The sequence below is a fragment of the Mobula birostris genome, chromosome 3, assembly GCF_030028105.1.
Source record: "Mobula birostris isolate sMobBir1 chromosome 3, sMobBir1.hap1, whole genome shotgun sequence".
Classification (NCBI taxonomy): domain Eukaryota; kingdom Metazoa; phylum Chordata; class Chondrichthyes; order Myliobatiformes; family Myliobatidae; genus Mobula; species Mobula birostris.
In genome coordinates, this window is record NC_092372.1 from 98,756,390 (window position 1) to 98,769,484 (window position 13,095).

A 13,095-nucleotide genomic window follows, 5' to 3' on the forward strand; every position below is an offset into this window, starting at 1 on the left:
TAATGACAAAATATCTAACTTCTTCTGCAGAGTACTTAAGGCTTCCAGAGATGTGCAAATACCAAAATCAACACAAGAACCTTCTGGCAGTATCCATTTGAATCCCAGAGTCTGCCTTAATGTCAACATGGCAGACTCAGCAGTAGCAGCAAAAGTAAAAAGCCAAGGAAGTGGGGTTGGCCCTTGTCCTCCAACAGCTTGCTCCTTGTGTGGTGTGGCAGCTGAAAAACAGCAAGTACGGCAGACATGCTGGGAATATGAGAGCTTCCCAGATACATGGCATTGACACTGACAAGGTGAGAAATCTTTTCTCATGGTCATATGTGAATCAGATATTCAAAGAATGATAGACGTCGAGCTCCAGGCACTATAAGGGAGCTCAACACACTGCAAATGCACTCTTTTTCACCATGAGAATGTCACAATCCTCACAAGTTTGCTCTGTTTAGGCTGATTCTTCTTTTCCATGGGCAGAGGTGACAATTTTTTCCATTGAAAGTCCTTCCTAATACCACAGTGGGCAGCAACCTATGGTGTAGCTCAGCCAGAGCCCCTACCTGGAATGATCTGGAGACATAAAGTTTCAAGCTGCAGTGCCTGATCAGGAAATCTCACACCTAGGTGTAGGATTGTAGATCTTCCTGCAGATCCCAGTCACCACTTGCTTGGAACTTAAATCTTTTTTTTTGTTAATTGTTTTCAAGATATAGGTATCACTACAAGGCCATCATTAATGTCCGTCTCAATCATCCTTGACCCGACTACCAGCCTGTTACAGAAGGGATTTAATTATTAACCACATTGATAGCTCTGGAGTCACATGCAGACCTGACCAGATAAAGACGTCAAATGTCTCTCCCTGTTGGGCCTTTATGAACTAAATGGCATTTTAAAAATTAATCTAATAATTTCATGGTCATTGGCAACAATGACACATCTTTTTTAAAAACATCCAAATTATAAACTAAGTTTAAATTTGAAATTTGTACTCAGGTTTCTGGATCAATGATCCCTCTAATTTGTTTTCCGGCGGGGTGGACCAACCATTGCACTGAGCAGGAAATTTTTACATGGCCTGAAAACTGCATGGCACTTTAATAAAACGTTATAGAAAATTTCAGCCATACTGCAACAAAGGCTACCTATGCAGGAACTTTCAGTTACTGTGTAGCCACACACCCGTGCAGCTTAGAGTGAACAGTGCTCTGAATTACTAGTTCAGTAACAACTGCTGTATCACCATCTTACCCCATTGTCCCTCACAACGCTAAAGATAGCAGCATGGTGCATGTGAAAACTCTTTGGGAATGAAATCTGCATGAATCACTGTAAAACCCATATGCTACAGTGTCTTTGCCAATGTTTGCCCTATGTCTGTTGCCCCTTCCTGCATTTCAGATATGAGCAACATATTCAGTATGAGTACCACAGAAGCAACAGTAAAAGAAGTAACTTCAGACATCGTCCACTCATTCACTTCAGAACCTTCTACTTCCAGACAATACACACAATATGCTGGAGGAACTCAGCAGGCCAGGCAGCAACTATGAAAAAGAGTATAGTTGATGTTTCACCAGTCCTGGTGTGTGTTGCCAACATCTGCAGATGTTCTCTTTGCGATTGGACTTTCAGACAATGTTCCAGTAAGTATAACAATGACTTTGTTAGCCATTAAGAAATTAAAAATTAACAAAACAGCCAAATTAAATGAGCAAAGGACAGTGGAAGTAGACAAAACAAATGGTTTTTGTTGTTGCCATGTGGTAGAAGGTATGGAGGTCACTATTTTGTGAGATTGTTCTTGTGACAAACATTTTGCGAATTAATTCTTGGACGGATCCTTGCTCAGGGTTAGTGGATTAAAGCAATTGGAAGAGGACAAAGATAGCAAAGCCCTTCCGATAACCTATAGCAGACTGTTGGAAGAGCATTGTGTGTCTGTGAACTGATTGTAGTTATCCCCTTTGCTCAAGAGCCTGATGGTTGAGGGATAGTAACCTCAATCGGGCTCCTGAACAAAGGGGATCACTACACTCACTTGCGCATCTATTAGATTTTCTCACAACCAATAACCTCACTTTATCTTGTTATCTGATGTTCTCAATATTTACAATAAGGATATATAAATTTGCGTAAATTACAATAAGAGCATATATTTGCATAAATTACAATAATAATATTAAAAAACAGATTAGTGCAAAAGGAGAGCAAAGTACTGGAGAGCAACAGTTCTGGACTGTTCTGAAATCTGATGGCAGAGGGGAAGGAGCTATTCCTAAAATGTTAGAGGCCAAGCCACTGCACTACACTCTGCATTCAAAGTGCAGCGATGTGAATGGGTGACAAAGGTCATCTGGAGTCCAGGCTTCTTCTCTGTGCTTGAAGACCAGCAATGTGGACGGGTCATGAAGGACACCCCTGGATGTCAGATTGTCCCCGGATGGTGGGTTACAGGATTGGCAGACTATGCGATCAAGAGACTTGAGAAGGCACGAAGGCTGGTCAGTCAGCGTGCCCAGAGGTTGAATCTGGAGTTTGGGGTCCCGTTATCTGTTAGTCTGGGAGCCAATACCAAAGATCGAAGTCAGGTCAATCAGAAGTCTGAAAGTAAAAGCATAATGGTTGAAGCCTGGAAACTGGAGGTCTGTCCTGGAGTTGGACGACTACCTGTGTGTGTGCGTGGGTGAATTGAATTAAATTGACTTTATTACTTACATCCTTCATATACATGAGGAGTAAAAATCTTTATGTTACGTCTCTGTCTAAATGTGCAATGTACAATTATAGTAATTTATAATAAATATTATGTACAACTGGATAGTCAATATAACATAGAAATATAGTTGCGTCAGCATGAATTAAGCAGTCTGATGGTCTGGTGGAAGAAGCTGTCCCGGATCTTGTTGGTCCTGGCTTTTATGGTATGGTACCATTTCCCGGATGGTAGCAGCTGCATCGGTTTGCGGTTGGGGTGACCTACGTCCCCAATGATCCTTTGGGCCCTTTTTACACACCTGTCCTTGTAAATGCCCTGAATAGTGGGAAGTTCACATCTACAGATGTGCTGGGCTGTCCGCACCACTCTCTGCAGAGTCCTGCGATTGAGGGAAGTACAGTTCCCATACCAGGCAGTGATGCAGCCAGTCAGGATGCTCTCAATTGTGCCCCTATAGGATGTTCTTAGAATTTGGGGACCATACCAAATTTCTTCAACCATCTGAGATGAAAGGGGTGCTGTTGTGCCTTTTTCACCACACAGCTGGTATGTACAGACCACGAGATCCTTGGTGATGTTTATGCCGAGGAACTTAAAGAGTGAGGAAAGTGGTATGTTTTGCTGTCCATTGCTTTGCTGCTTATTGTGTTCTGTTTTGTTGTGTTCCATGTTGTTTTGGCCAAGTACTGTGGACATGCTATGTTGGCAACACTTGTGGCTGTCCCCAGTATATCCACATGTCCGTCAACTGTTAATGCAAATGATGCCCTTCACTGTGTGTTTCGATGTACATGTGATAAGTAACTGAATCTGAATAAATCTGAGTGTGCATCTTCAGGCTCCTGTACCTTCTCCTTAATGGTAATAATGTGAAGCGGACCTGGTGAAGGTACTTCTGACCAATACTGCCTTCCTGAGGCAATGTCTTTTGAAGATGAATTTGATGATGGAGAGGTTAGTGCCCATGATGGAACTGACTGAGTTTACAATCCTCTGAAGCTTTTTCCAATCCTCTGCATTGGTGCCACCATACCAGACTGTGATGCCAGCCAGAATGATCTCCACAGTACATCTGTAAACATAACAAGAGATTCTTAAACACAAGAGATTTTGCAGATACTGGAAATCCAGAGTAACACACACAAAATGCTGGAGGAACTCAACAGATCAAGCAATTCCATATTCTGCCTCCCTTTTTACCCTTCCCTTCTTCTAACCTGCCCATCGCCTCCCTCTGGTGCCCCTTCTTCTTCCCCTTTTCCAATGGTGAACTCTCCTCTCCTATCAGGTTCTTACCTCTTCTGTCCTTTGCTTCTTTCACCTATCACTCCCCATCTACTCACCATCCCTCTCTCTCCCCCCACCCACCTTTCCCCTTACTCGATTTCACTTGTCTCCGGCCAGCTTGTACTCTTTCCCCTCCCCCACTATCTTATTCTGGCTTCCTTTCCAGTCCTGATGAAGGTCCTCAGCCTGAAACGTTGACTGTTTATTTCCCTCCATAGATGCTGCCTGACCCGCTGATGTACTCCAACACTTTGTATGTGTTGTTGTGAAATAACTTCATTCTGTACATAACACGTGCTGAAAAGTATGTACTGCATATATGTGAGCACATATGACTGCAGAGAGTTCTAAGTTAAATTTTGCAATTGTGCAATTCTTACAAAGTAAATGTCTGTGTTAATGTGTTTTCCATCCCATAATCATCAATTCATCAATTGCTTTTCACACAAACACGTGCAAAACAGCAAATTTTATAAGCCATTGTTCTGGAGAAATCTCTTCAGATTGCAGAGGCTTTAGAGAAGATAAAGGTACATGTTGCAAAAAAAGAAATCAATTGTCATCAGATTTCATGAGGAACATAAACAATAGGGAAAAAGTAGTTGGACAAAAGTCAATTTTAGAAGTAGAACTTCAGTTACTAATAACATTAAAGTTACTAAGGCTGGTCAGTCACTATTTTAAAACACCCAGTGAAAATTGTCTCGGGAGGATTTAAGATCAGGCTGCTCATTTAGCAGTTCAGCTTACACTTCATTTTCCTCAACTCTTATACTCTAGTTTCCTGCTCTAGCCTGGTAGGATCTCTGTCAAGATCAAAGGATATGGCTTCGTGATTTTATACTTGCTAAGATTGTTTGTCATGCCAGAACATATTTTTGAAACATAGAGGGAGGATACTCAGCGCATTGAATTTATGCTGGTTCTTAGAGCAGTACCAAAAATCCGATTCTCTCTTTAATCTATTTTCTATCTAATGCCCACCAACTCTCCTACAATGCTTCTGTGCTCGGGATAATTCACAGCAGACAATTCAGCTAACAACCAGCATATTTGTGGAATCTAGGAAGAAACCCACACAGTCAAGAGAGAATGTGCAAACTCCTCATACACAACACTAAAGGTTTGAATCAAATCAGTTTCCTAGAACTTATCTCGGCGTGTCATCACCTTGTCATGGTGGAGAGGATTGTGAGTTCCTATGATCCCAAAGGAGCAATGCCCTCTGGAGTTTAGCTACTGGTAAGGTCACCCTTGGTGGTAAGTCAGAGGGGTTGGTTCCAGACAAAGAGTGATCCAACCAAGACTTCAGTGGCAGAGCTGGTGGAAAATGATAACTCATCACAATGGCGGTGAAGATGGAGAAGGGCTACAGCAGTGAGGGGACCCAGCCGTCCTGCACTCCATGGCACCGGACCCTGACCCTGAGCTGTCAAGAACCGTGAGGTGACTCCCCATGTTAAACAAAGTCACACACAGCCATTCTCCATTAAGGGAATCCACCCTAACATCCTGGATACGTGGATCCTCCATCAGTCCCTACAGCCACCTGAGAGCCCACAAATCGACTTTAGGAGAACATCATACTCTTCTGGGGTGATCTCACTACTACGAATTGCTGAGAAGTGATCAATAAAAGTTAACACAGTTGGGTGACAGAAAAGAGATAAACATTAAAAAACAGCTAATGATGAGACAAGAGAGATAAATAATAGCTGCCACTTTGGATCTGACCTATGTTAAACGAAATAAAGGAATTCTGACACTGTCAGGGGAAGAGAAAAAGTCCACATTGGTTACATTTTTAAGTAACACAAAACATACTGATGCAAATCTTAAATCTATCATTGATTGACAAAAGAATAGAAAAAAAAACAATTTGATATGCTATCCTGGTAGTACACTAAACAATCAGATCTTACAAGTATAAATCAAACCATGGCTTTTATGATACTTAATTTAATATTTCTGACAGTTTATGGGCCAACATTAGAAATAGGGCAAAAAATTACAATGTGAGATAATTATAAAAACACAGATAGTTTATTATTGTTCGTTCCTAATTGATGAAATTTTGTGGAAGTCCAGTATGATGTTAGATGGCTGACTTCTAATAATCTTAGAGAAAATCAGAGAGGTAATTAATGCTGCCCTGCAAAGTTGTAAAAATCCATAGAACCAATGAAAACACTTAAGAAAATTACTTTGAGCTTAAATTCTAATGAGCAAGGCTGCCATCTAGTGAAGGCGGACTCAATTGAATTATTCAAAATGATGACAGTTCCTGGTTCATTAAAAGTACTGAGTTTGGTTCCAAAACTGCAGAAGGAGAAAAAAAATCAAAACCAAGTAAAGCCACCGTTTTTACTACTCCTGCATAACTTGATATCTGAGCAACACACACAAAATACTGGAACATCGACTGTACTTTTTTCCATAGATGCTGCCTGGCCTGCTGAATTCCTCCAGCATTTTGTGTGTGTTGCTCCAGCAGCTACAGATTTTTCTTGTTTGTAACTTGTATCTGCCTTGCTCCAAGATGTTCTGTGACTACACTGGACAACAAAGATTTTGTTTGCTGAATGCATTTGGATGTACCTTATGGATTTTGGGTTGCTGATCATAAAACTCATCATGAAATTTCCCTACCACGCACCATTTTTTGAAATCACCTTAATTTGTTATTTCAATTCATAATTCATTTCAGAGTAACTGATGCCAAGATTAAGGAAGGCATTTTTATTGGTCCACAAATCAAACAGGTCATCAATGACAGGCAACTCAAAGAGCTTCTAGTGGGACCAGACAAGATTACGTGGAAGGCATTCAAGGATGTTGTTGAAATTTTTCTTGGCAACTAAAGCATTAAACTATGTGCATCTGGTTGACAACATGTTTCAAGCATAAAAAGTCATGAAGTGCAACATGGCACTAAAGATTCATTTTCTGCGTTCCCATTTAGACTTCTTCCCTGCAAATCTTGGCACTGTTCATAATGAGCATGGTGAAAGGTTTCACCAGGACATTGTAATCAATGAGAAACAGTACCCGGGCAACTGGAATCCATTAATGCTGACTGATACTGTTCGACACTTAAGCGAGATGCCTCAGAAACAAAGTACAAATGAAAACCATCAACTAAACATTATTAGCTTAGTTGAACTATTTCAAAGCGTCAGCACTGTTATGCAATTAAACACATTATATTCAATAAAAGTTAATTACTTGTTTCTCCAAATTCCTGTGTGATACAAGTAGTCTGAAGTTATAATTGTGTTCAGCTTCAAGTGGTCTATCATAAACCAAAACAAAAATTCTGAGGTAACAACACTTTTGAAAAATTTGTTGTCCAGTGTTATTTGAAACAATGTTATTTCTCCTAAATCACACCTATTCCAGATGCAAAACATGCCTAAAATACCTTTCAAAGAGATATATAATGATGTGAATATGTATTATCACTTTTTTTTTCTATGGTTAGAACACAAAATTGAATTTATAGAGCAAAGAGCTGACTACTCTGAAATTACTCTTAATTTGTTATTATGCACCACAGCCTTTGCAATAATGCCCTCGCATGCGGAACAAGCCCAAAAGAGATGCAAAAAATTCTGAACAGCGACTACAACATGAATCCTACGCACTATAAACATTTTGTACCTTAAATGCAGTCAAATAATATCAGTCTTCTTGAAATTGCTGTAGTCCAGATGACAGGATTAGTTTGGTATAATTAATTAATTACATTATAACCAACAGGATTGTAGAAAATTAACTATCTGCACATTGATCTGTATGGTCCTATCTATGTTGCCTGGAACTTAGATATTTCAGTAGGAGTCTCTGCCTAATATAAATATGATTGACGAGGTTTGCAGTGACTAGGAAGGGGAAGAGCAATTGCGACCAAAAGTTATCCCAGGTCTTGTTTCCATATCCAAAGCCTGGAATTATGACAATGGGTGCATCAATAGCAGTTGTGGTCCTGCTATGAAACTGAGCTGAGGTTCATTTGTGAAGAGGTCTGGATTGCAGCCTGAATGATCAAAGAATTGAAAATCGTTAATAATCTTTATCAAAAACTTCTTCAATTCTGTTCCTGAAAAGGCCACTGCAGCAGGTAAGCATGACTGGATTTTCTGGTATTCTAGCTCTATAAGCCACTTGTGATGCCACACTGTGTGGCACATTGGGTGGCAACCTCGCCATTTCTTTAGCATTTGTCTGTTTTTGACGAGGCCAGGTTGCTAGCTTGACGCTCAACACAGCACGGGTGGAAAGCATGCAAGGAGTCAGCCCCGGGATCGTTCATCATGAAGTCCGGTGCAGATGCCACTACACCACTGGCTGGCTCACTATGATGCACACATAAACATAACTATAAATAGGATTACTTTAATCTGTATATTTTGGGAGCAGTCAGTGTTTTTTATTTAATATTTCAATAATAATTGAATAATATTGTAAATATATTGTTTGGTTAAGCATTCTTTATTGTTTACATAGTTCATTACATAAAAGTACATGAATGCCACACATCATTATGTCAACATGTCATATGTGTGCATCATTATGCCACCATGTCATAAGTGTGCACCTTGCTAAAAAGTAAAAACAAAGTTCACATACATCTTTTGGGCTCCCTTGTTTTCTTTTGATTAGTTTTATGTTTTGGAGTTACAAGTTTGTGAGGGACACTGATGTTGTTCGAGGTCTTTTTTGGCAGGAGCTGGGAGAGGACAGGAGGGAAGATGGCCGAGGATGCTGTCCCTTTTGCACAAGGTGCTTTGTGCGCGTGAATGGCTTCAAGGAGGAAAGACCAATAGTCCCATGGGAGACCCATTTGTTCAAGATGGATTTTGAGTGACATTCGGAAGGTGGTGTGTGATTTGACACAAACCGAGGGTCCAGCTCGTGAGTGACAGACAGGTTCAAGATGAGTTCCAAATTAAATACACATTTGACTGTTTAAGAATAATGGACTCTTTTTGCTTTTTTCTTTCCTTCCTTTAATAACTGTTTGCTTTAGTTATGTTCTTAAATATACTTCTTTATAATTGTATGGAGTGTACTGTTATTTCTTTCCAAAGGGTGATTGCTGGGGGCAGTAAATCATGCAGCATTCACACAAACCAGGGTTTAGGTGGGCAAGACTTCTCAACCTCAGGGATTTGACAGGACCAAAGTTGTATACACCCTAGACATACAAAGCCTGAGAAAGGTGGGCTTCTCGTCGTAGAGTCCAGTGGCTGTTAGTGAGGGTCTAACGAGTCGCATTTCTAGAGATGCCAATAAAAAGGGAGTCCCAGGTGAAACTTGGAGAAAATGCAACCAAGTAGGACATATACAAAGAGGATATCAGGCAGACAAAAATAAACAGTCTGCTTGGGGAAGAGAAAAAGATACAGTCAAGTTGCAGTTGCAAAAGGACCGTGCTGTTGATGAAAAATTTGATAATGGTGAGAGTGACGCAGAACTGAGCAACCTTGAGATTTGCCATGTGAAAACTAACAAGAGACAAGCAATATGGCTTACACCAGAACTAAACGGCAAATAAATTAAAGTGGAATTGTACACCGACTCGACTAATTCAGTCACTCCACAAAGTGAGTTTGAATGGCATTTCAAAGGTACTGAAATGAAGCCTGAAGATATCCTTCTAAGAACTTATACTGGAGAAAGACAACTCCTGTGGGAAAGACAAGCATAACAGTTAAACACAACAACCAACATGTCACATTGGGCTTGTATGTGGTAAAAACAGGAGGGCCAGCATTGTGAGACCATAAATGGCTGAGACAATTACAACTTGATTGGAGATCCATTCACCTCCCCTGAAATAGAGACAACAGAAGGCAACTTAAGAAAGGTGCTGGGTGGTGCCCCAGCAAAGTGTTCAAGGATGGTACTGGAAAACTCAGACATATGGTGTTAAATGAAAATGCCACACTGAAGTTGTACAAAATCTGTTTGGTTCCTTATATCATTCATGATAAACCAGGAGAACAGATTAATGTAACACTGAATGAACTTCAGTCATCAGAGAGAGAAAGCTGGTTTTCCAAGTATTCACCAAGAATGACAGGAATTTGAAATCTAATCATAATGGTGGAATATGGATTACAGTAGACCTAGGGCCATTTGTCCCATGAGTGTGCCAATGGCACTGCAGGGTTTAGGCGTTCTGTCCTCCCTTACAATGTTAGGAATTCTTCTGCCGATACAAATTCTCATGCAATATCCTTGTCTTTTCCCATAAACAGTTTTCTTAAATTAAAGTCACTCCTGTTGGGACAGGGTAGCCAGGACTAGAACACGTTGTGGGCATGCAGCATGGACATCTGCTTCCCCTTCCAATAGCCAGGTGGCAATCGTAGGGGAAGAGGTGTGCAGCCAAGATAGCAGCTGAGTACAATGAGTAAATTAAATTATAAAATGCATAATATTTAATTTAGTGTTTTATTAACTTTCTCTATATGAAGGGCATTTTATGTTCAGATATATAGATTTGTAATTTAGCTATTTTAATGCTGAATAAAGTATTTGTTAAATCTTCACCGTGCAATGGAAAGGAAAAAAAAACTACAGGATAATGAACAGCTTAGTAGAGGTGTCCTGATGGATTTCACACCACGCATTAGCGTCTTATTGTCATCCACAGCATTCCATTCAGACTACACAAAATGCAACTAAGTGCCAATCATTGCTGCTAATTTATTTACTTTCACCAGTATGAGACACAGCTTCATCCTTGAAGTCAAAGTCAAAGTCAAAATGAAGATTATTGTCATAGGCACAGGAATACGTATGCACCAGTGCAGTGAAACACATACTGCAGCAGCAACACAAGCATGGAGCATCATACAAGTAGCAAAATATAAACATAAATTACACACAAGTTTCTACAAAAAAATACAATTAGAACAAAAAGTAGTCTATTTTATTGCAAAGTGGTCAAGGTGTTTAACTGCAGTAATTAGGGTTTTGCGGGTCGATCGAACAACTGAATGGTTGAAGGGAAATGACTGTTCTTGGACCTGGTGGTATAAGGACTTCAGGCTTCTGTACATTCTGCCCAATGGTAATTACAAAAAGATGGCGTAGGCCAATGGTGGGGATCTTTGATAATTGATGTTGTCTTCTTGAGTTTCGGGCAAATGGGGCTCTTCAGCTGTGGTTGGCAGCTCACCTAGGAGAAGAAAAACTCTGGTCTCAAACCTCCACTGCCTTGTTGCTCTAGCCACACATGAAGAGGCTTTGGGAGTAAACCCCGAGGAACAATCCAGCGCTGGAGTTCCTAATGCAACACTGGCTGGCAACTCCTGTGCCGCTGGTGCCAAACTGTTTCCGTCTCTGCTTTTTCTTCAGGTTCATCAGCTGCATGGAGAGGGGGAGCCTGCTACATGGCCAATAGCTTGCTCTCCATATCATACTGCCCTGGCTTACATACTGGCTTGCATATCACGTAGAGAGCAGGGACGCAACATTCATGGTCAATCCCAATTAACGGAGGGCCTTAAACCTCCTTGAGGCAGTGCTTCTTGTATATACCACCAGTGGTGGGGAGGGATGATGCAGACTACAGCTTCTTATGTTCCTGCATATTTGAACTGATGTACCAGACAATAATGCAACCAATCAGTTTGTTGGGGTGATTGATGATAAGCCAAATCTCTTTAACCTCCTATGAAAGTAAAGACACCGGCACTTTCCTTACAATTGTATCTATGTGCTGGGCCCAGTGCAGGTCATCCAATAAGTGAAGACCCAGGAATTGTAACAGTGTGGCAACTGATGGGGGAAGCACAAATGTTTTAAATTTCACGTGTGCGGAAGGTTGAATACACTCACAGGAAAGACAAAGCCTGACTCTGGCCTCGATCTTTGCATTCCATTTCTGATAAATATGGAAGCTTTCACTCAGGAAGGGTTGTGCAAGACCTGTTTATTGGTGAATACATGTTACTTTGTCTCTCAATGTGCATAAAGATACTATGTTTTGTATAATCAGACTGCATATGGACATCAACTGTTAGGACTCTACCTCTTTGAGGTAACCATTTGAATAAATGTGTTTTGCTTTGACCTGTGAACACACAATGTGCGTGATTCTCTTGCTCCACATAAAAAATAATCCATTTCTGTTACCCTTGCTTGCATTTTGTTTGTAGGTGCAGACATACAAATGAATAGTCTGCTAAGATCACTATGTCTTGGATCTTGCCTCCGATTTTAAATGATCTCATGCAGCTATTCAAGCTACATATTTGACAATTGAATGGATCAGCATCTGTCCATTACGCGAATCTCAAGAGAGAATTAAGAGCACTTGTGAAAATGACCCTCGCAATACAGCATGAAGCCAAATTTACTGTGCGCCTTCAAATATCCCAGAGACATAAATATGAATAGATGCTTAAGGAAAGAAGTCTTTGCCATCCAAGGATTGAGAGATAGGAAAGTCTAATTTTGAGTAGGCTAATGGTTAGTTTCAAGTCCGTATTATTGTCGGAGACCCATTTATCTCTATGTTTTGCTATGATAGCCTGGAACTTAGGGGTTAGCTAGCGACCCCTGCCTCCCCTCCCCTCCTCCACATCCGTTCATCAGGGCAGTATGTCTCCTGAGGAAAGGCGGAGCTCTGCGAGCTCCCAGGGTGCCTTGCATTCACCGCAACAAACTTTAAATGACTGGCAGCCTTACACTTCAGGAAGTGCTCCAGGTTCTGTACTTGAACTTGAAGTGCCACAACAATAACCCAAACATTGGCAAAAGCAGCAATGCTACAAATTCAAGCTTTTTAGTCTCACCATGTTCTGTGCAAAAGTAGGAGAGGGAGTAATTTGTAGCACTGGACATCAGTAGCCTTAGCACTGTTGCAGGAGTAGCAAGCTGAAAGATACAATGCAGCCATATGGAATGACCCAGAAACTAAGAAAATGAGAGTGACGATGATGTCAACCCTGAATGCACAGGTACTAATGAAAGCCTGAATGTAGATTCCCTTCAAGCTGCTTGGTTTTGCTGACAATGCTCTGTAGAGTGCTTGATTTAGGAAGGCAAGTCATTTAAGAACACTGGAATTGGATAAG